The sequence below is a fragment of the Ostrinia nubilalis genome, chromosome 16, assembly GCF_963855985.1.
Source record: "Ostrinia nubilalis chromosome 16, ilOstNubi1.1, whole genome shotgun sequence".
Lineage (NCBI taxonomy): Eukaryota > Metazoa > Arthropoda > Insecta > Lepidoptera > Crambidae > Ostrinia > Ostrinia nubilalis.
In genome coordinates, this window is record NC_087103.1 from 14,733,043 (window position 1) to 14,756,957 (window position 23,915).

At 36.8% G+C, this 23,915-nt stretch overlaps 1 non-coding gene across 1 annotated transcript; it reads right to left on the minus strand.

The window, feature by feature from the left end:
* Positions 1 to 9,028: 9,028 nt before the first annotated feature.
* On the minus strand, positions 9,029 to 9,100 carry Trnat-cgu (transfer RNA threonine (anticodon CGU)). Its single transcript has one exon. It is a non-coding gene; the product is annotated as a tRNA-Thr (tRNA).
* Between the last annotated feature and the right edge of the window lie 14,815 nt (positions 9,101 to 23,915).

The following is a 23,915-nucleotide window of genomic DNA, read 5'->3' on the forward strand; positions in this document are numbered from 1 at the left end:
GTTGAACAAAAGTGAACAAGTTACAATAAGTGAATCTTGTCCGCATTGCTAATCCTATTACGGTGTTATGAGAGAAGCCATAGAGCAATTACGAGCAGAGAGCATTAGAGCGGTCGCCGGCTGATTAAATCTCGAGTGACGGGAAGGAATGACCGGCCTCGTGTTTGGAGAAGCCCTGGATTTGAGCGGCACCTTCTTGCACCGATGTGTAATCTGTTGTTGGGGAACATTCAGTAGGTACAGATGGAGCAATCGATAAATCATTGAAAGGTGATTTTGAAACATACTAACGATTTTACTAACAGCAGATTAATCCTTTATGGATCAAGATCATCTTTCATCCTTTAAATTTTCACCCAAAGAACATTGTCCAATGTACCTACTGTCAGTGAATAAAGCTCTTCAGTGACAGCAGAAGAAGCCACGGCAAGACGTGTTATACTTAACTATAAAATTTTAATTCAGAAACAGAATGATAGATAAAAAAAAAGATAAACTTTTCAAAAAGTTTTCCTTAGCTACATAGGTACTATCTTCTGCCACAGAAAAGATTCAGATAATTTGGATTAGCTATTTGATAAATTGTTCTATCTATTGCAACATTACAAGACGTTGAGTGCTCGCTTCGGTGTAAGGGGTTACCTGGTGGCGGCCCGCTGCGGTGTCCGGAGATATGCCTTGCAAAAATTAGTGATCAAAAGACAGCACTTGCTGCGTATCACGGCTACGTCTGCTCAAATTTAAGATATGGTCTTGTTCTGTGGGGAAACTCGGTCGATATCCAGCGTGCCTTTTTAATTCAAAAAAAGTGTCTGAGAGCTATTTGTGGTGCTGGGCCAATGGATTCATGTCGACCAATATTTAAAAAACTTAATTTGCTGACATTACCATCAATGTATATTTTTGAAATATGTATATTTACTAAAAACAATATTAATTCTTTTCAAACGAAACAAGAGATTTGTACATTTTTTACACGGTATCCTAATCGTTTGGTGGTACCGTCTTGTTCAACGACGAATTTTCAGAGAAATTGCTACTTTATGTCTATAAAACTGTACAATAAACTTCCGGACGCAATGAAGGACTTACCCACTAAGCAATTTAAATACCAGCTTTATAAATTGTTAAGCGACAAATGTTTTTATAGCATAAATGAATTTATTAATTGCAAATTTTAAAGAAATTGACACTGTTTTTCTATTATATATTTTTTTTTAATCGAAATGTATTTTGTTTATTATTATTGAATGTATAATATCATCATTGCTAATTAATTGATTATTTTAGTTGAATTTTTATAGTCTTAGAGACTTATTTATTTGGACAAAATTGTGTGCTTTCTGTTTCACTGTATGTTGCATGCCAATTGTCGTTGGTTAGATGTGTGAAACGAACATTCATTGTTTATCACTACTTTGTACCACATTTACCGCAATAAAGAAATTCTATTCTATTCTATTCTATGGCCCGCTCTTACCGCCATTTTGATAATTGTTCTATTGCAACTGAGCATAAGACCATAATAAGACGAGTGCTCGCTCCGGTGTGCAGCGCGGCCATGATGTTTAATCTAGGGGCTACCTGGCGGCGGCCGCTGCGGCGTCCGGAGATATGGCCCTCTCTTACCGCCATTTTGCCATCACGAAGGCTGACTTCATTCAAGACGGTTGGGATTTTGGCTAGAGATACATCAATTAACTATGCAAAATTTTCTAACACTAGTGTGTGCAAAACGGATTAGGCAATAAGTTTCTTCTTGTAGCAAACCTATCTGCCTATTAGCGTTCGATGTAGCTTAGCGTAAATTACTGATGGCTAAAGATTCCCGTAAAAGCACGGAATCGTGTATGTATGGCATCTAGACGACACGTGCAGATATTTGAATAATTTTTATATTATCCTACATCCATTAAGAAGGATGAGAGAAGATAATTATGTTCCTACCCAGCATGTAACAAGGGTTAAAACCCTACCGGATACAAACCATGACCATGATGGGCTTTGTAGTTTTGAGTACAAACCATTAAAGTGGCATTCTACTCATTTTCAGGACATCAAAAGCTACGAATTTCTCGTCTTCAATAACTAATTTACTGAAAAACATCATGTAAGTACCTAGTTACATGAGTGTCTTTCTGAGAAACAGCTTTATACATAAATATTTTGTACAGTAACTTTTATGTTCACAATATATTTTTGGGGCTGCTTATCCATTTCTACGAATCGTGCACAAGAAAAGTGCCACAAGCCTTACTATGGATGAATGAACATTTTATGTATTTTATAAAATTCTGTTTTCTTTCTCTTTATTGTATTATCGATATCAAAAACATCTTTGCAAATTACCAAACGCTTGTTTCTATAATAGGTATAAATCTCAAAAAATATTTTTCAGATCTTGTTCTGTAAGATATTTTTGTAAATGTGCTTATTGTGATCTACCTGGGAATCAAAACTAGGACCATTCGATACTTTAAGCTTTAAGCTGTAAGTAAGAGCAACATCAGACGTGTTAAGTACTCAATCGTCTTAATCGCTTTAATTCACTTAATGTTATTACACACTTGGCTGATTAAACGCGTCCTTTCAAAATAATTTTCAACACATTTCGAGCTGTCAGACCGACTAATGTCATGAAATGGCATGAATAAGTAGTTGGAATACCAACTTTAATCGTTCAGGCTAAAGTTGAGTTTGCATTTGGCTGTGACGCGTGAGGCGCGACAAGACAATTGGAACTAATACTAGTGGGTATTTAGATTTATGAATCAGCGGCGAATAGTGCCAGCGCTTCCTCCAGGCGAGAAGTTCGTGGGTGTCGCTTTGGTACCGTATGGTTCGAGCGAGCAGACTCTTATTACACTACTACCTACCTACTATACTAGAGCTACCACGTATTATATTATGGTACTTTAATAAATTAATCATATTTCAGCTGGCACATCCATTGGATGGTTCACATAACCAATCAATTGGCATACATAGGTTTTTCATTGACTTAAAAATGATTGGTTTCATATCAACTACCAATGGTGTTAACTAATCTGTTTCCTAACCCCAAGTACTATACATTACTGCGACTTCATAACGGATTCCTTATAGGCCAGTAGAATTAAACACAAAAATTGATTAAATCGGAAATAATTCCTACAAAAGATTTTTTTGCTTTAATGGCTTCATTGGTTGCCCATTAAGACTCTCCTAAGTTTTCGACTTCGACGGAGTTGTGCTTAAGTGGTGGGGGCCCCCGAAAGCGGCGTTTTTTCGGTTTTCCGGTTATACCGCGTAAAGGACTTACCCTATCGAAAAGTGGTCTTCATGACGGTTAAAGGGCACTTAATCCTGCATTGAATAAGACCAAATTCATATGTTTTGGACAAACCGTTCACGCGCTAAAGTTCGGCAAAGTAGAAAATATACGTATAATTAATGACCCTCTCCACGTCCAATGGCTTGTTACCCACATGCTTCCAAGCCTTGTAAAGGGTCACCTTAACCAGTGTAACCCTAACAAGGCTCATGAGTTTGATTCGCTTATCCTTGTTCGTCCCAGCCGTTCCTTAACTGCGGTTGCTGCACCTCTTCCTGACACTCTCCTGAACGACTCTGTGTTACCTAATGTGGCTGCCTCTCTTCCTTGTACCCTCCTGTACGATTGCATTGCTTAGCTATATGCCTGGTCCAAGGTTCGACGCCACAAAATCAACTTTGTACGCGTGAAAATAGTTTAAATACTATTTTCCGTGCTTGCAACATTTTTCTTTACTGCTTCGCCTCTATTAGTCGTAGAGTGATTGTATATATCCTATAGCCTTCCTCAATGTATGAGCTATTCAACACAAAAATAATGATTTCAATCAAACTAGTAATTCTTAAGATTAGCGCGTTCAAACAAACAAACAAAAAACTCTTCAGCGTTTTAATATGAACTTGTTGTTGTTGATTTTTGGCGTCGAACCTTAGACCAGGCATACGGCTAGGCAACGTAGTCATGCAGGCGGATACAAGGAAGAGGGGCAGCCACAGTAGGTAACACAGAGTCGTTCAGGTGAGTGCCAGGAAGAGGTGCAGCAACCGCAGTTAAGGAACGGCTGGGACGAACAAGGATAGGCGCATCAAGCTCGTAAGCCTTGATAGGGTTACACTGGTTGAGGTGGCCCTTTTCAAGACTTGGAAGCCTGTGGGTAACAAACCATTGGACGTGGAGAGGGTCATTAATTATACGTATATTTTCTACTTTGCCGAACTTTAGCGCGAGAACGGTTTGTCCAAAACATATGAATTTGGTCTTATTCAATGCAGGATTAAGTGCCCTTCAACCGTCATGAAGACCACTTTTTGATAGGGTAAGTCCTTTACGCGGTATAACCGGAAAACCGAAAAAATGCCTCTTTCGGGGGCCCCCACCACTTAAGCACAACTCCGTCGAAGTCGAAAACTTAGGAGAATCTTAATGGGCAACCAATGAAGCCATTAAAACAATAAAATCTTTTGTAGGAATTATTTCCGATTTACGATTCCGACTGAAAAAGCTAATTCTACTGGACTATTAAGAACGTAATCGATTCTTATAAATACGTCGTCATCATTACACTAAAATGTGTCCCTCGCGAGTTAGGAACCGACAATCAAAGGTGTCGTCGACTTAAATTAAGCTTAGAAATGTTTCGTAACTCACAGACGCTTAATTTGCAGTTCCGACATTGTTAGGGATCTTCTTTATGACAAAAGTTTTCTGTCTCTTCTTGGATGGTTGTAAATAAGTAGAACTTACCTGCAACAACAAAAACAATGGGTTAAGCTCTATGAACAACCTGAATTGTTTAACTCTAGTGTGTTTTGCGGGCACAAAATAGTATATCTAAAAATTTTAGCATTTTACACTTGTTAAACAAAATAAATAGTCAAAAATAATTAAGAAAAGCATAAATTAAAAAAATATGAATCTACTAATCAACTTTTAAGTAACTTGTTTAGTCTGTGATTGGTCCAAATATCAAAATAAAACCTGTCACAGCTTGCATGCAACTTTGAATTTGTCTCGTTTGCTTTCAGTACGAACTTGAAATTCCATTGGGAATGGAGTACTAATTGAATAACAAATATATTTTCAATGAGTGCAACGCTTTTCCCTAGTGACGATTCGAGGATTGAAGACTATACTACGACTTTTTGCAGCAATACTTACCTACGCTAGCGAGGTAGCGTTGATGCAGTTGCAACATAAATAGTCTACTTTATACGCAAGCGTTACTAAAAGCAGCAATACAATCGCAATGCAGTCGTGTGGCTTTATATACCGCTATAACGTTGAAAAAAGGTCGCAGTGTGTAAAAGGGCCTAAAACCTATAAACCATGCAACATTTTTTGTTTTTCTGTAACTGTGAAATCAATAACAAGCGGAGCCAAAATCAAAAGTTTTTATTTTTGATCAGGTACTACCAAATTGCAAATTCTAGTCTATTTCCTTACAATGTGTCAAAGTAAGCCCGAGCCAGATTAATAGATCGCTCATTAGAACTACCGCGTCCCGGCAAAGTCTGAGATGAATTAGGATCGCATTCTGGGAACGGCTAGTCCCGATAACCTGGGGGGATAATGGCTTCTTTCGAGGCTCCTTTGGAGATTAAGGAGCCAACTTAAAATTTGAACGTTTTCAGATTAGATTAGATTTGTACATTGATTCTAGAAATACAACAAATAAGCTCTACATTAAACTACTTTTAATCCTATCTGTAGACAATCGTGCTGGTTGCATTATTACTTAATATTTAAGTTATTAAGATTTAGTACATAAGCCCTCAATGTAACTGTTTGTTGTCCCAAATAAAGAGAAAAAAAAAGTAACTTTAGAATAATACTTGTACAAATCTGCAATGATTAATTTAGTCCAAGCGTCAAATGAAACTATTAACACTAGGTGAGCGAAAACAACTTATCGAAGTTTCAACAACATGCAAAAGAAAAACAATTGAAAATAAAATAAGTGCAATGTTAAATCCAATCGTTGCCCTACTTTCAATGATTTAATCGCCGCCTTGTAAATGATGCACATCTGGCAAATCTAAGAAGAGATTGAGTATTGAGTTACAAGCTGATAAAAGAAGTGATAATATGGAAAGATCTAAAGTGGTAATCAGCTGTACCTACCTACCTTTAGTTTAACAAAAAACCGTATTTGTTACAAATGACAAATGACTTTACAGTCCTCAGATCTTAAGTGAGGACCGCTGAGCGACGGACCACCGAAAACTATGGCTTTCAAGTGATTTTTGAGACATTTCCTTTATTTCATCAGTAACTTTTAAAATAACAGATTTTTAACTTACGCCATTGTGCACCAAAATGAACATACCAAACGTGTAACCTATTTCAAATATAATTGATCACTGAAGTTCACCTGCGATAAGAAAGTTTAGTTTAATGTATCTCGTGTGCGCCGGAATACTTCTGTGTTCGTGATTTAGGACGCGCGTGTATGAAGAACAAGAGTATTTATGGTCAGTTAATATGGTGAAAGGCTGAAATCAGCAGAATACTGAAAGCAATATAATATTTATTCCAAAATTATAAGGTTACCTTAATATTTTTGGAAATATTTTTTTGTCCTAATTAAAAAAAAAAAGAGGCTCAAATAGGGATGCACCTTTAATCAGTCTGAATTAACTTTTAGATGTTCAGTATGATTGAACAACTACTTATTTTTTTACTACTACGCTACTACCTAAATTTTGCTGTAAATGCTATGATGCTCTTTTCTGTATTTATAATCTTTTCGATTTTTAATCTTTTGAAGAATAGACCATGATCCTTGTTTTATTCATACTGAGAATATCTTGTGTAATGATGACTCTATGCTCATTTTAATTTGATTGGAAATTGACAAGACAGATTCGCACTACAATTGCGCTGTTTTGGCAATGGAAAAATTAAACAACTTAGATAAAAATTAAAATCAAGCCTTTGACATCCGTCTTTCGTTGTCGGGCTTACTGACGTCATATTGTCATGTTTGTCGTCCCCTGTAATCCGCCTTATGCTAACGGGCCCATTCGTTACTTCTGTACGCGCGAATTAAACCGATGCGATGCGGTATTTATGGCTTTATCCAAGGACAATTTTCATTTGATTTCGAGTAAGAGAGTAATAAAAGCTTGGAAAGTATCATTAGGTACTACCCAAAATAAGCAATAATCAGGTAGGTACTGATTGAGTCAAGCGTTCGACCTATTATAATTTTCCACTGCTCGTAGACAATAACTCTTGTGGCTTTGAATTTACATCTTGACCTAAGGCACGTTTATTACAGACACAGCTTTAATCTCTAATAGAGAAAGCTTTCCTTTGAATATTATAAAATTACTCTTTATAAGTTCGTTCGTTCGTTTCAGCCAAATGACGTCCACTGCTGGACAAAGGACTCTTTATAAGTAAGGCAAACTTAACTCTAAACAAAATAAAAATATAACCTTATTTTAGTCAAAAATAAAAGTGTGTCCGTGAGGCAAAGAGGCACAGTATGTATGACAGTAACTAAGTATAGTATACCTACTACGTACAAGTAATGACAAAACCTCATAGAAGGCTCAAGGTCACCCAAAGGGCGATGGAGCGTACCTACTATGCTCGGAGTTTCCCTGCGTGATCGAATCAGAAATGAGAAATGTGGCAATCCTTGAGGGAGGCCTTTTAGAAATAAGATACTAATATCAGCTTAAGCTTTTACTAAGAGATCAATAAAGATTGATCTCAGTTATCCGAAATGAATACTTTTTATTTTATTGTATTTTTATTTTTTTGTCCAGCAGTGGACGTCATTCGGCTGAAACAAACGGACGAATGAAAAAGCCAATAATAGGTTATACTTATTCTGTAGTAATATATCACTAATTTTATTTTTAATCAAAAGTAATACCTATGGATAATAAATTCAGACCAGTAATAATACCTTTTTCTACGAATGAAGATCTCATAAATTAACCGACTAACTTGCTAATTTAAGTTTAATTAGATTTGCTCTTTCAAAAAAAAATAGGTTTTTGGGTACCTTATTAGTTTCCAAAATGTTATACTTAAATTATTCCATGTTTTAAGAGTGAGCTTCAATTTATACTAACTACTCTTAACACCAAATTATTTTGCTTAAAATTGGCAAATGTAAAGCAGATAACTTAAAGTGCACTAAAATATTAACTGCCAGATAAACTTGTTTCGATAGAAATGCTGGAGTTTGCGAGTTGAAGTTAAATAAATAACTAGACGTTGCCTCAAAATCCTCGGTATCTGGTAACGATAACGATATACAATTCACAAACAACCGCTTGCAAACGAAGCAACTTAATAAATTGCCCGACTATACATCATTCCGCGACGCAGGAGTTGCATTTGTTGCCGTTAAAGTTTAAATTAGGTCTTATTAGATCTGGTCAGATCTGTACTTGTGAAAGTCAAAAGTTAAAGTGACAGACAGCTGCGTTGGTAGGATCCAGACAATTTGGAAAAAAAAATGAGCACGAACATTCATGCTGGAAGTTAGTCGTTTTGTAACTACAAAAAAGTTATTACCTATTACCTAAATAAGAGTTTGAGCAAATAAAGTCTATCTAATATTTGTCCCCAAATTATATCACCAGTCGTAGTAGTAGTAGACACTATCGTTAAAATTATATCATCTCAACAACATAAAAACAATAGACAATCGGACACCGCCATTAAATTTTTATGAGCTGTCAAACGGTGTCTCACCGTAGAGTTTTTATGAAAATACCCACGTTTAACTTCATTTGTTTTATACGTTCTGTTTTTAAAATTTACAGATTAAATTAATGATTTCAAAGCAAATAAAAATAGAAGAGTACAATACGAAAATGTGAACTAGCTTACATAATTTAAAAACATTTTTTAGGGTTTTTTGATAATCATAATATTTGACCTCCTTACCATACTATTCCCATTCAGACCCTATTACTTCTATAAACATTTTACTTAGGCCAGTAAAAAAGCAAAAACAAAAATGTTAATGCATGCCTCCTGTGAGGATTGAACTCACGACCCCTGGTTTACGAGACCAGTGCTCTACCACTGAGCTAAAGAGGCGTAGCTTCAGCCGGCGTAGTCTGCTAACTTAACTAACGCGGCAGGTGGCTATTAAATTTTCATTCATAAATTCATAAAATTTTATAACTACTCTCTCAGTGAATATTTTTAAATGTCTCAGCATACACAACGCACACAAAGACTATTACTGTAGTAATAATTGGGTACTTTTATTTTATGGAGAAAATATGAGCAAATTCAGACTAAAATAATGTTAAACTAAAATATTAAACTATGTTTTAAGAGTAGGTACTTTTATTATTCAAATATTTTATTCCTCAACTTCGGGACAATAAATAATAAGAAGCATCGAAAGAAAACTTCATAGCTCGTGGTTCGACATTTTAGGGTTTGTAAGCAACAAGGAATGAAGGAACTCACATAATATGAAATACGTCTGACATCTGGCCTGGTTTCATCAGTGGACGTCTGCTGAGTTGACGATGATGAATAATAATATACTCGTAAGTTTGTCTTTCTGGTGAAGCAGTGTGTAGCTTAGAACCTCCTTCAAATTAGAAGTTTTGAGACGGACGGTTGTCGTCCGTTTGTACGACCGCACACGGAAAATTGTATGATAATTGCGTTATATTTAACAAAACTGACAAGTACCAAGTGTGCGGACTTGCATACGCACGACAACCGTCCTGCTCAATTTGAAAGAGCCCTTAGTACTAACTAAAAGCTCTAATAATTAGTTTGGCTTTTCAGTGTACATGCAAAATAATTAGTTATTTACCATCTTGTCAGGTTTAGCAGCAGCACAATGGCTCTCCGCTAATTCGCCCGCTTTCAACTAAGAACTTTCACTGCGTTCAGAATTTTATCGTTGACGGGTGTGGAGTTCAAAGATTTATTTGCCTGGATCTAGACTAGACGTAACAAAGGAACGTATTTAGGTTATTTTCCAGGAATAGTTTAATTGGTGCGCATCGCATTTCGTGGAACTCATTTGTGTAATTTTAATTATGACTGCAAACTGTTTTGTAGTCAATTTTCCATAGAAAACTGAAGTTGTACTTTAATTACAGAAATATTCGTGCCTGTATCATTATACGAGTAATACATCCATACAAATATGAATGCGAAAGTACCTAAGTACCATTTTCAGTTTATTTGTTACTTTATGATGTTGTTTGAAAAGGGTATACTCGTAGTTGTGCAACACTGAACCGTATTACATTGTCTGGAGGGTGCTACTATCCATACTGAGTTATTAGTTCCGATTTTTGCCACGTTGGAAAACCGTAAAATTATGACATTTACAGGAGGGCGCTACTATCAATACTGGGTTATAGTTCCCATTTTTTTCACTTGATGTTTTAGAATCGTTTGATTATAATTTGTGTAGGAACAGATCATAATTTAAGCTTCGGGTACAGGACGTTCGCATACACAATATTTATTAAAAGGAACCTGTCATTGAGTTACTTTAAAACTTACCTTTCTGATGTCGTACCCAATGCAAAATCCTGCCACTATTTTCAGATAAAACTATTCACGAAACCACAAGAAACTTCACAAATCACAATACACACACACACTCTTTAACCACAAACTTAGTTCTTAAATAAGTTTTCAAAGACCGAAATTAAAATAAATCGTGATAATATTCAGGCGATCTAAGAATAAACTGAGTTCCAGTTCACGTAAACAATGCGTAAATTCATTTATCAAATTTAAATTTAGAATCGATTATTTTTTAATATGGCAAAGGCATAAAGAAACAGTCGCAGTAGCTATGGTTTCAGTCACGTGATCAATATTTTTTATTTTCCGGGTAGATTGTTTTCGCGATGCGTCGGTTACAGTTTCTGCGCGGGAGTTGCGACGCGCCCTTGTATGTGCGAATTAGTGCTTTTATAAAATTATTGTAATAAAATTGTAATATTGTAATTGGTAATTTGATCCCGGTTTGACTATTATTCGTTAGTTTGTGATGTTTTTAATATCTTGTGACTGTTATAAATCGTGATAGTGGAGATGACTTTTCCAAAGTTATAGAATTATACGCAATGTAGGTCGGTTTTTCTCAAGGCGTTGGATGCGGTGCTGTGAAGTCATTTTGCTATTCGGAATTTAATTGTTAATGAAGGTGAGTGAATTTTGCATTAATATTTTGATAAGATGGTTGCGTTTATAACTGTAATTAGGAAAATGTAGTTACTTTTGCAAAATGAGAAATGTAGGTAGTGTTCTCGAAAACTTCGAAGACTTTATATTACAGATCGATATTCATGTAGGCAAAGCCACGGGCAAAAAGTAAGCTTTGGGTACAGAATAATTTCAGTTGCAACATTTTTAAAGCGAGTTCAGTTTTAAATTCAGTGCAAAATAATATTTTCAATTAATCAAAAGGCTGCCATTTAAAAAATAAATTAATTTAGAATTCGAAATTCAAAAGCCTTTGTAGCAAAAAAGGAAAAAATATCCTGTAATGGAACATGCTGCAAGTTGCTATAGTTATTTTTTTATTTTTCTGGGGAGGTAGATAATTTTCACGCTGCGTCTGGTCACAGTCGATGCGCACGAGTTGTGGCACACCCTTTCTTACTAGAAGAAGTAAAGGAATATTTTAATTTGATATTGTAATTTTTGTAATTAATAATCACAGTTTTGACATTTGTTTCTTGAGTCGTGGTGTATTTTGGCATCTTGTGACTGTTCTAAATTGTGTGACCGTGGCGATCGGGGATTTTTTTTCAAATATAAATTTTTCATAGTAAAGTGTGTTGTTAGTGAGTTTATTTTTACAAGACGTTTGGATGCGGTGTAGTGAAGTTATTTCATATTTGGAATTTACGTTTAAAGAAGGTGGGTGCATTTTGCATTAATATTCAACAAGGTTTTTCCGTTTTACATTTAATTTATACTAAGTTAGGCAAACCCAGGTGATTGTACAATGAGAAATGTAAGTAATAGGTAAGTACTTATTTGTAGTGTAGTTTTACAAGACGTGTGGATGCGGTGCAGTGAATTCATTTGTTAATCGAAATTTACTTACATTTTGCATTAATATTTTACAAGGTTTTGCGTTTATTACCTCCAACTAGCTGTGCCCGCGACTTCGTCCGCGTGGAATAATGACTTTGGGTAGGCACTTTTAATAATTTAGTCTAATTATTTTACTAATAGCTTTTGCCCGCGACTTCGTCCGCGGAGAAGTCGAAAACGTTCTCATACGATTTTTAAATGTTTTCAACGTTATTATCTAAATGTTTGAATACTTATAAAATATAAAAATCTTAAAGGTTAAATAAACATGAAAATATTTTTTTCTTATATTTTATGAATATGCAGCTCGGCCTTTGATCCGGTGAAAGTTACTCGGTGGTAGGTATTATCTTTTTACTACGAAATCGAAAACTACACCTACCGCAGTATTATTGGTAAACTTTTTTTTTATTTTCCTACCGGTGCTAGAATCACCAAGCTTCTAGCATGCCACTGGCCGTGGGAGAAGGAGCTTTTCCTCAAGACTACTCCCACGACCTCAAGGGCCTCCGCCAAAACTCTCGCGCGAAAATGAGTTTTTGTATATACAGCGCAAGCAGGTGCCCGCGGCATGACCGTCATGCATTACTATGCATTGTTAGGCGAGCGCACGCAGCGGGCACCCACTCCGAGGTTAAGTGGAGGCCCCTAGAGTATGATAGTCTGTAACATGACATGATTGTAAAAAAAATGCACTAATGAGTATGTAATTAATATCAACTTTGAAGCAAATCACCACTAAAATAACTTTCTACCCCTTTTTAACATAGTTAGGGGGTGCATTTCACTAAAATACGAAACACATCTTCCATTAATTCTGTTATAGAATGCTTATGCGAAATTTGAAGTAGATTGAACGAAGGAATCTCGTTATCCCATACAAACTTTGCCACCCCTTTTTACCTCCTTAGGGGTAGAATTTTGGAAAATCCTTTCTTATCAGATGCTTACGTCTTACAAAGAACACACCGTCCAAGTTTCAGGTCTCTACGATCAGCGATTTAGGCTGTGCATTGATCCATCAGTGGCGCGCGCAGTACTTGATCATTATTTTGCTGCGATGATATTTTAAAACTACGATATCTCCTAAGATATTTATTGAAATCGAATGGTGTAAAGGCCAAGTATGTTTAAAATTAAATACTTGTGATGAATAACTTATTTATTTGGATAAGGATTAATATCATGTTTATGAAAAAACCTCCGCAAATAATGCATTAATATAAAACAGATTTCTTTTTGCATAAAAAGGGTTACTATGAGCCAACCTTAAAAGATAGACATATACTATCGCGGACTTTTTTTTAGAACTTTTAAAGGGGAACAATCCTGTCATACATGATTTTTGCGAAACTTTAACCGTTTACGCAGCGTCAGCTCTCAAAAGGAAAAAAATCACTGATTTCAAACATTCTTCATTGGTGCTCCGCTCCTATTGGTCTTAGCGTGATGATATATAGCCTAAAGCCTTCAGAAACTAACGGGCTATCCAACACAAAAAGAATTTTTCAAATCGGTCCAGTAGTTTCTGAGATTAGCGCGTTCAACCAAACAAACAAACAAACAAACAAACAAACAAACTCTTCAGCTTTATAATATTAGTATAGATTTATAAGTTGGTTGTAAAATGAGGTGATTGTAAAATGAGAAATGTACTTAGTAGGTAGTGTTCTCAGTTTTATTGGATTTCTCATAGCAAATTACGGTCAGCTTAAATATTTTTATTTTCTTTTGCGGGTGGAATATTTTCACGGCTGGCTGGAAGACTCTGCGCGTGAGTTGGTTGGTTTATTGTCAGTTTTTGAGTTTAGTTGGTTAGTTTTTGATGTTTTTGGCTACTTAAAACTTTTATAAAGTGGTAAACTTATAAATTATGTAGACTTTTTCAAAGTAGGTTGTATAACTTTTCATAGTAACATGTGTTAGTGGTTTACTTTTACAAGCGTGTGGATGCGGTGCAGTGATTCATTTGTTAGTCTGAATTTACTTATAAAGAAGGTAGGTGCATTTTGCATTAATATTTAACATGCGTTTATTACATTTAATTTATACTAAGTAAGGCAAACGCAGGTGATTGTACGATGAGAAATATAATAGGTAGGTGGTGTTCTCGAGTTTCTTGGATATCTCATAGTAAATCACGATCAGCTGAGCTGTTTGATAGATTTGCATTACAATAGCTTTAATTAACGTGTCGCGATCAAAACGATTGACAGGCTCACTGTCGCTAATGAACGTATGACAACTGTTTGCTATGTAAATGCGCCTAAACATAATGAACCGCCTAATTACAGGGTAATTGCTCATTTGGAACACGTTTATAATGCTCCATCCATTCATTTGTCATGAACGCGTGAGACGCGGGAGAGCAGCCAGCTCGTTATTGTTTGAAAATAACAATAAAATAGACGTCCGTATCAATAGAATCTGATTTTTTTTCTAACAAAGCCGAGTACTAGCATCTAACCGGCTGTTTCTGTGTGGGTCCACCCAAGAAGAATGCAAGATTGTAAGGTAGTGAAGATGAAATGTGTGTGTTCAACTGGCCAGTGGGCGGGGCACATAGCTCGTAGAGACGGTGGCCGTTGGGGCAGACAAGTTCTCGAGTGGCGACCACGGGCTGGAAGACATAGCGTGGGCAGGCCTCCTACTAGGTGGACCGACGATTTGGTAAAGTTCGCGGGAAGAGTCTGGATGCGGGCAGCGCCGGACCGTGCATTGTGGAAAACCTTGGAGGAGGCCTTTCTCCAGCAGTGGACGTCATTTGGCTGAAACGAACGAACGAAGATGGAATATTCATAATAGTACAAAGGCGAAGCCTGTTTAAATAAAAGAACTCATTCGCAATTCTTTTCATAACTTTTTTTTACGGTATTTGGTTCATTGTACGCCTAAGTATTATATTCATTGTTATTTATTTTGCTTTAGATCTAACTTTAAATAGAAATACGTTCTAATTTAGACACTTGTCCTTGCTGTTGTACAAGGGCTTGTATTGTTAATGGGGGCAAGAGTTAGGCATTCGTTCAAAGTTGGCGGCTATGGGGTGTTGCAAAGATTAGAGGCACATAATTTGCGTTTACTTACGAGTTTAGGCTTCGCGGGTTAGGGTGTTGGCCAAAAAGGTGGCGCAAACTTGCATTGGCCAATGATTTTGGAAAATCTTGTTTGGGCAAACTTGGAGGGATGGTTGGTTATGATAACATAGAATATTCTTATTTATTACTTTAATGCTTTGTGGGGCAGTTATGAGGTGTCTCTCTGAATGTGAGGTGAAGTGGTCGGACTGGCCGACTCGAGATCCGGGAACGCAGGTTCGAATCCCACCGCTCGACTATTGTGGTGAGCCCACTCGTAATACAAGCATATTTAGCTTACCACGAGGGGCTAAAGGGACTATTAGTAATTTGTGCAATACAAATTGCTAAAAATATTTAAAAAGAAAGAAAAGAATGTATATTAGTCCTGGAAACTCACATAAATATTCATTATTACGGGCAGTCTAATAAACTTTTTTTTCACGGTCATTGTCAAATAAAGAGTACTTAACATAATTCAAAGTCACGTATTTCCTTACAATTCTCTCTTTGAGCTTTGATGTTTTCCATGTAAATTAAATTGACCTTTATTTTCCTTTCAGATTAACATCGCGCAGCAGTTTGCTGTCTACATCGTCGAGTCAGGTAAGATTTCATATTTTAGATATTAGGGGCCTTAATACAAAACATTTAAATACACGTTGAACATTGTTTTAAAATGACATTTCAACTAAAATAGAAAGACACGGGTGTTAACGCGACATTTATGACCGCGTTACATTATGTACTCTTGCGGCTTGACGTTACATTCGATATGAAATGACAATTTAAACAAGTTTTTAATGGGCGTTTAACTTTTTGTAATAACCCCCAATATTTTTAGTACCTAAGATTTTTTTACCTTTTTTACAACTTTTTAATTGTTATGTCTACATTTACTTTCCGTGAATTCAAAGCTTAGCAACTCTCTAGCACCGTCTTATTCATAATGTAACTGTTACTGCTAGAACTAGTTGGAAGTTCCGGGCCGTTCTGGGGCGGGTTATCCACATTACGCCCGCCCTACGCCCGCGGGCGGGCGGAATTTTTAATCGTCACTAATTTTTGTTACGCAGATGTTTTCCGTCCGTTTGAATGTTTCATATTTTGAAAGGATTACAGTTTTCATTTGTGTTATGAGTGATGCTGGAGCCAGTGCAAATGAAAAATATTTGTCGTAAACGTTTTTGCAACGGGTTTCGCATATTTTACGTTGTTGTTTTTAGTTCCTTTGATGTTTTTCTCATTAATCATTGCATATTAAAGTCTGTCTCGTTATTTGTATTTATTGATGAGATTTCGCTGGTATTCGGCATCATTGTACCTATTTGTTTCGTTATGTCCTAAGTTTGTAGGGTACGAGGAAATTAGTTAGTGTTGATGTTTGTGATTAGCATAGATACTCGTATTTACTAGATTATTGCCAATAGTTAATTACTCAGAATGTCTTCAAGTCATGTTCTGTTAGAAAGTCTTATCTAATTACATAATATACATAACTATCTAACTCGGTGGCTGACTGACTGACTGACTAAAATAGTGATCTATCAACGCAAAGCCCAAACCACTGGACGGATCGGGCTGGGATGCTAGTTTGCTCGTTTGCCTCCTATCACATAAAAAAAAAAAAAAAAAAAGTATGCTGAAATTCATTAAGACTGGTGAAGCGGCTTAGGCTGTTAAATCGTAACAAACAGAGATACTGAGGTATTTATTTAGTATTAATAAAACAATGCTTCTTCTATGTTTTTGACCCAGTAGGTACTAAGCATTATGAAATATGTCAATAAGGGCACCTTCATAACAGAAGTTCCCCAACAAAAAGCCACGTAGCACACTTCACGCGACGCGAACGCCGTAAACAACATTACCGTAACCACATTGGAAGTGACCGCAACTTCGCGCCGTCCCGCGGGAGCCGTCCCGCTGTCCCGCCGATAAGGCACGTGCAATCGCGGGAATAACTTGTCCCGCTAACTCGCGAAGATAGTTACCGCCGCGAGGGACGTGTTCTTATTTTGTGAGAGTATTTTTGTTCTGTACATTTGCTTACCACTTTTGCTTAAGGAGTGTCTTTCGTAGACTATCGCCCGTATACACTAACATTACTATGAGGTCTCACAGTGCGCGTGGACGCACAGGGTGACATACGCACCAATCACAGAGCTCTATTCAACGCTGTGCGTACCATTTGCTGCTTCACTTAAGCAAGCATCATTTTTGTGAATACGGGCGTATGTTACTAATATCACTAAACTTGTGACTTAGGTTGCTAAGTGTCTAACTTTATGAGCCCCTATCTGTGCTATTGCACTTAGCTCAATCAGACGGCTCATTAAAATACCCTTTGAAGCATTAATCTTCAAACAGTTCTATCAATTCAAAGTGTTAGATGTCACTTTGACTTAATTAACATTATCTTGCCTATGACGGTGGATAGATGCGTGCCTTGTAATATTTTTTTAACTTGGTTTACACATTGATAGTGCCTAGGTACCAATTTATATATTTATTTAAAATCTTTATTGCACACAAAATTGCGATACAAAACGCGAACTTATTACAGTGTGGCATTCTCTACCAGTTAACCTTTAGGCTAAACAGTGAATTTGAGTACACATTTATAGTTTCTACTAAGTAAAACAGATTAGCAATACAGTTTTAAGTCGCTCTCTACCGATACGCAAGTCAAAACACATCCAAGTTAAGTCAGCGCCATAAAGCACAAGAAATAAAATAAACGCCGAAGCATTTGTATGACTTGAATTCAAGAGTAACTTCTCCAAAGACTATAACTCTGAAGAATTTCGCGATGTAGAAAATATCTTTTGTAGACACTAAAATCCGAAGTATGTACAGCTTTTTAGCATAGGTATATGGAGTAGTGCCGCCAAGTTGTTTTCTTTCTGCAGTTTACTATCGATATTTTTACTTATAGATGACTTTTGCAATTTGACGCATTTTCTCAATAGATTTTGAACTTAGCTTGATTTAATCTACATACGATAAGTTTATGTTTTTTGAGCGGAATGACGTCACCATTTTACCTATGATTCACAAATAAGGATTTTGTATTTGTATTTTGAATTTTGATCGATATCTATGTGCTGGCAGTCGAATTTTCCTATACATGCCTACTGTGCAGAAATGTTTCAGGAATTCAGTATTTCTTGTAAAATTGAATGCACAAAATAATAATGCAGCACTATTTGTTATTTATTATCACATTTAGTACAGACTGTTAGTACAGACTGCTTCAATTTCAAATAAAGATTCAGATTCCAACTATCGATACTAATCGACATCGACAAACTTTTCTCGTCCCTAGCGCACAATGTTCCTAAAACACGATAAGGCCACTCGTCGCCCGGGGCTCGGGTATTCAATCCCACATAGTTTCAAAAAGAATTTCCACTCGAACATGAAAATATTATTTTCAAAATATCCACTGCATTTTTGCCTATTGGATTTTTTCCAGTCGGTGCGAGTGTTTGGTGTTTGGCCGCGGACAATATCGATAAAGTGGGTATAGTTTCAATCGTTGTCGATATGAAATAAGTTTATTTTTCAAATTGAAAGTGTTATGAATTCGTTCATGAATTTAGTGTAAAATCATTCGCGTTGATGCGCTTTCAGTTCACATGGTTCAGTGATACTTCCATGGTATGTCGGTCCAGATTTAAGTATTTGTACCTCAACGCCGGTTTTCAGTAGATAATACTATTCAATAATATTCTGCTGTATACACCCAAGTCTCTTTAAGTTTAGGTACTACATAATATTAGCAATATTAGTTACTAAATCAAACAAAGAGATCACTAAGCAGTCATTAAAAAAACTTCGCGACGACACCGCCCGGAGTTTATCCGGACAACAATTCTAATTAAGTTGCACCGAGCTCATTAGAGGGCGCCACCGACACAGCGCCCTCTATAGCGCCGCGACAAAATCTTTTATGCCCAGATATTCCTTATCTCGGGGAGCGGACTCGCTATTTCTTGTTTTTTATCTTGACGACTTCTTTATCAAAACTATTTGCATTGTCCGCATTTTTGTAGACGGTCTTGTGCTTTTGAGGGTAGTTTTTTAAGTTGGCTGGTTTGGAGAAATTGTAATGAAATATTTTGTTTAAAATTCTAGCATTACGAATTCTTCGGTGTCTAGAGTTGAAGATTGGAGATTAAACTCAAAATACTTTATGTTAATTTGAAAGTAGACAGTAATAAATTTAAAAAAAAGACCTGCTTAGTTACTCTCCTTGTTTTTTGTGTGGGTTATTATAAAATTATAGTTAGACTACCATTATTATTTATTTTACTATGGTTTGATTCATGGGACCCACAATAGGCCGATTTAAGTCTTACGTAATTATATCGAACTGACGACAGTAGTTTCTTCACAACTGTTTGCGTAGTATGAACATCCCTAATCATATTAAATTCAAAGCAAATTAACCCTTAAAGTGGGCATTAAAAACTAAATTAGAAGCCGAATTAGTTGACATTAGGACCTCACTTAAGAAGTAGCGACTTAGCGGTCGGCAGGTAAGGCACCCTCCAAAGCTCTCGCCTAACCTTTGGCTTACTATCAAAGGAAGGGCCCAAAACAAAAGGGTACAAGGGAAATATTTACTTAAATTTGTTTTAAGGCTCTACTGACTTTGTTTCGGTCAAGTGACTAAGATGAAGTGTTATTTGATTGTGTGAGTAAAGAGAGACAGGACTAAGGTCATTTTGTAGTTCTTTGTTGTCAAGGTAAAAAGATGATGTTAAACGACACGAGGTTAGTTTGTGATCCCGAAAACTAGAAATTACTAAGAGGAAACATAGGCAGTCAGGTCCGTTTAAGATGTAGTCGAAAAACTAATACCCATATCGCTTAGTGACACCTTATAAAATGTAGTTTTTATTTACGGCTATGTTAGCATTTACGTGATTTTTAGTTATTTTTGGCTACGCCCAGTCTGTTGTGACGCAATATTTATGCTGAACAGGTTCTCTATCAGAACACTAGGTTCAAAAGTATTTGCTAACACAGAATGTTAATATTTTGAATAAAATTCATCAGAAAGTTTTATTAAACTCAAGTCGTAGTTCAAAATTTTCCATCAAGTCGGAGCCGGGTAAACAGGTCGGCCCGGTACAGCTATTAAAAAGTTCCGATTGTCCTAGACGGTATTTGTGATTCGTGGGCAGTCCCTAAAATAATTGGGAAAAGGCCAGGGTCTGATGACTCCATCTATTCACATAAGGCGCACGCTACGCTTGGCTTGGTTAGCTTTAGACAGCACTGCGTGTTCTCGAATGAAACTCACTTCTATTGTGTATTGTGCCAAATAAATAATATTCTATTCTATTCTATTCTATTCTATACTTGAAACGTTAACGCCCGAATTCACATACATTACTATGAGGTCTCACAGTGCTCGGGACGCGCAGGGTCCCACAAAACTTATCACAGAGCTCTATTCAACGCTGTGCGTTCGATTTGCTGCTTCACTTAAGCAAGTATCGTTTGTGAATACGGATAAAAGTCAGTTCTTTATTTAAGATTCTGTTGACGAAAAACCGAAAAAAATCGTAGTGATGAATCAAAATAGAAATGTTTTAAGGAACTCTGCATATTAATACTTTTACGCCTAGCTAGGTAAATAGATAGACCAAATAGCTCAGAATCTCATTATTATCTCAGAAGTAGTTCTTAACCAAATTATTAAGCAAGCTAAGGTACTTAGTAATTCGGTTGAGGAGGCGTAAAAGTATTTGCTAAATGTATGTATGTATTTTCCTTTGCCTGCCAAGTTAATGCTTTCTTCTCATTATTTCTGACTGAAGAGCAAAATTAGACCAGACTTTTGAATATCCAATCCAATTTATTAATGACATGATAAATTTCTCCCCCAATGAATTCCACATCGCATGGTTGGTAGCGGCCTGCATCCAGCGCCTCTCTGCTACTTTTATCAGGTTGTCGGTCCATCTTGCGGGAGGACGTCTCACGCTGCGTTTTCCGGTACATGGCCTCCACTACAGAACTTTGCTGCCCCATCTGTTCTGCGTACTAATATGTGCCCTACCTATGTTCAGCAGTGGACGTCCTGTGGCTGAAATGATAATGATTATAATTTTACTATTTGTTGTATTTTTACATAAGAAGCTTTTGCATTTTTTATAACCGCCAGAAGATAATAAAGCCTCATTATTATGCAAATTACGTGGTGTTTTTTCCATCTCGCCTTTCTATAATTTTATTGATAGGTATTGACTTTGTACCTCATAAAATCGTAAATATTCAAATCTCCCGTAGTAGGAGCCACGGCCCTGGTAACTAAGTGGTCCCTTTCACGCACGAAGTGACACAATTAGGGTCACTGTTCGTAACTCCGCCGTAATGAACGGGCTATCTGCCCCTACATATGTTAGCTCTTTCAAATTTCGCCTAATGCGAGTTTGTCTTTGATACTCTTCCGAACTTTTGTTTCGACCGGTTTCTGATGCAGTGTTGAGATTTTCGGTTCTTGTTGTTGTTGTCTTCAAGTACTAGTAAAATTAAAACAGTCATGCTAAAAATTATACTTGATTATAGTGACGTCAATCATAGTTCTCAAATTATACACGTTTTTTGAGATAGGTATATTAAGTTTGGCAATTCGTGTTTTTATGCAGAAAGGTAGATCCTAGTCATGTTTAAGAAATCTTTAGCATTTTATTTCATAATGAAGTACCTTTATGGATTATAGAAAACTTTGTTGCTAAAGCTAAAGGCATGCTCAAACAACAGCACAACTTTCTAATGCGAGAAAATGCCAAAGAAAGTTACGGAAATGTTTTAAAAGTGACCGAGCGGTGGTTCGATCCGATCAGTGAGCTATCTAAACCTTCTTGTCCTTTTAAAATCTTTTTGACCGACTTCAAAAAAGGAGAAGGTTCTCAATTCCGCTGTATGATTTTTTATTTATAAAGAAGATTGTATAGTCCATTCTGAGTGGAATTAAATCATAATTAAGTGACGCATTACAATGTTTTCCAAGAGGAAGAAAAAGCAAGCTTTAATACGAAAAAATTAAGCAGATAAAGTGGTTTAAAGATCGAAATCGGTATAGCAACACTTTCCCACGTCGCAAAATTCTACATTACCTTAAGTAAATTGAGAATTCTAAGAAAAATCCTCAACGAGATGAACCTAATCGGATAATCGGTTTAAGAGTGATTTCTCAGTAAGTGACCCAATTCCAGACTTCCAAATAAAGTTGAAAGCGCTTCTTATAATTGCTCCCTGTTTGCCCCGTGTGCCCATATTGACTAGTATCACAGGGGCCAGTGGTTACCCTGGGTTAATTTTGGACGGACGGTGGTATCTAAGCGTATTGGGGTTGGTAGGGTTGCCAGGCGTTGTCAGGCTTAAGCCGGACATGTTTGGCTTTTTACGGTCTTGTCCAGCCAAATATTGTCTTGTCCGGCCTGTCCGGCTTTTGTTAGGCTTTTTATTTGGCCTAATGCGCCAGGTGAAAGTCGAGCAACTGATGATACAATGAAAGTAGTACTCACTCGAGCTATTACACTAATTGCACCCCCCCCCCCCTCCCCCCATCATTTGTCCGGTTTTTAGGGTAAAATGTCCGGCCAAATGAAGTTCAGAGTCCGGCTTTTGTGTTTTCGGACCTGGCAACCCTTTGGGTAGGGTTGCTACTAATGTTTGCTTGGAACCCTTTCGGAATACAATTAAGGGATTCGTAATAGTTGGTGGTGTAAAGGTAGTGTGCAAATAGATTATGAATGTCTGGGTCGAATGAAAGAGGAAGATCAACTGGAGGTCAAGTGCTTTGGAAGCGCGATAATGATAGCTTTCCAACGTGGTGATATAAATCGGGTGTTTTAAGTGAAAATATTATTCGCATCCAGGCCTTCCAATCGATTCAGAATGTTGTATATTGCCTTTTGGCCTAGGCGCAGATCACCGACTTTTAGTTTACGGATAGTTGGGCCTGAGGTGGAATTCATAAAGTACGATTATTTTGTCAAACGCTTTGTTCATCTGACTTTATCGTACGTTATGAACTGTCATATGATTACGATTGCTTTACACAATTCCACCTCTGATTCTAATTTCTATAAAGAATTAATGTGCGCACTTCCATACATGGCCATTCTGGTTAACAGTTCGACCCAACTATCGGCCAAGTAAAAGTCGGTGGTCGGCGCCTAGGCTTACAATTTAAAGATAACTTACGTATTTTTACTTGGAAATTAATTTTCTTTTTAAGTATCGTAATTGATAACAGTACTAAGCCGATATTCATTTTCAAATAAATATTATATCACTACGGCATAGGCCTTGTCCAGGAGGGCGAATTCGCCGCGAATGTCTTCACGCGAACACGAGCGTATATGACGCGATTTACGCGCGAATTTACAACTCGCGCTTATCTTGTGGACGCAATGTATTGGCTGCTAGCACAGTCATATACATAATAATATTATAATACTGTGCTGCTAGTTTCTCGCCAACGCGCGTATGATTCGCGACGAATTCGCCCTCCTGGACAAGGCCATACCTAGAGACACGAAGTACAGTCTACGCCATTAGTTTTTTTCCTCGAATCTTGTGAGGCAACCCTAGAGCCGCGGGTCACGGGACGACTGGTTTAATTAAATAATGCTCGTATTGACCTTTCGGACTTGATCTTGTAGTTCAGTGGTCGCGCGATTTGATTTATGATCCGTTCAATTAATTTATTTTCCTTC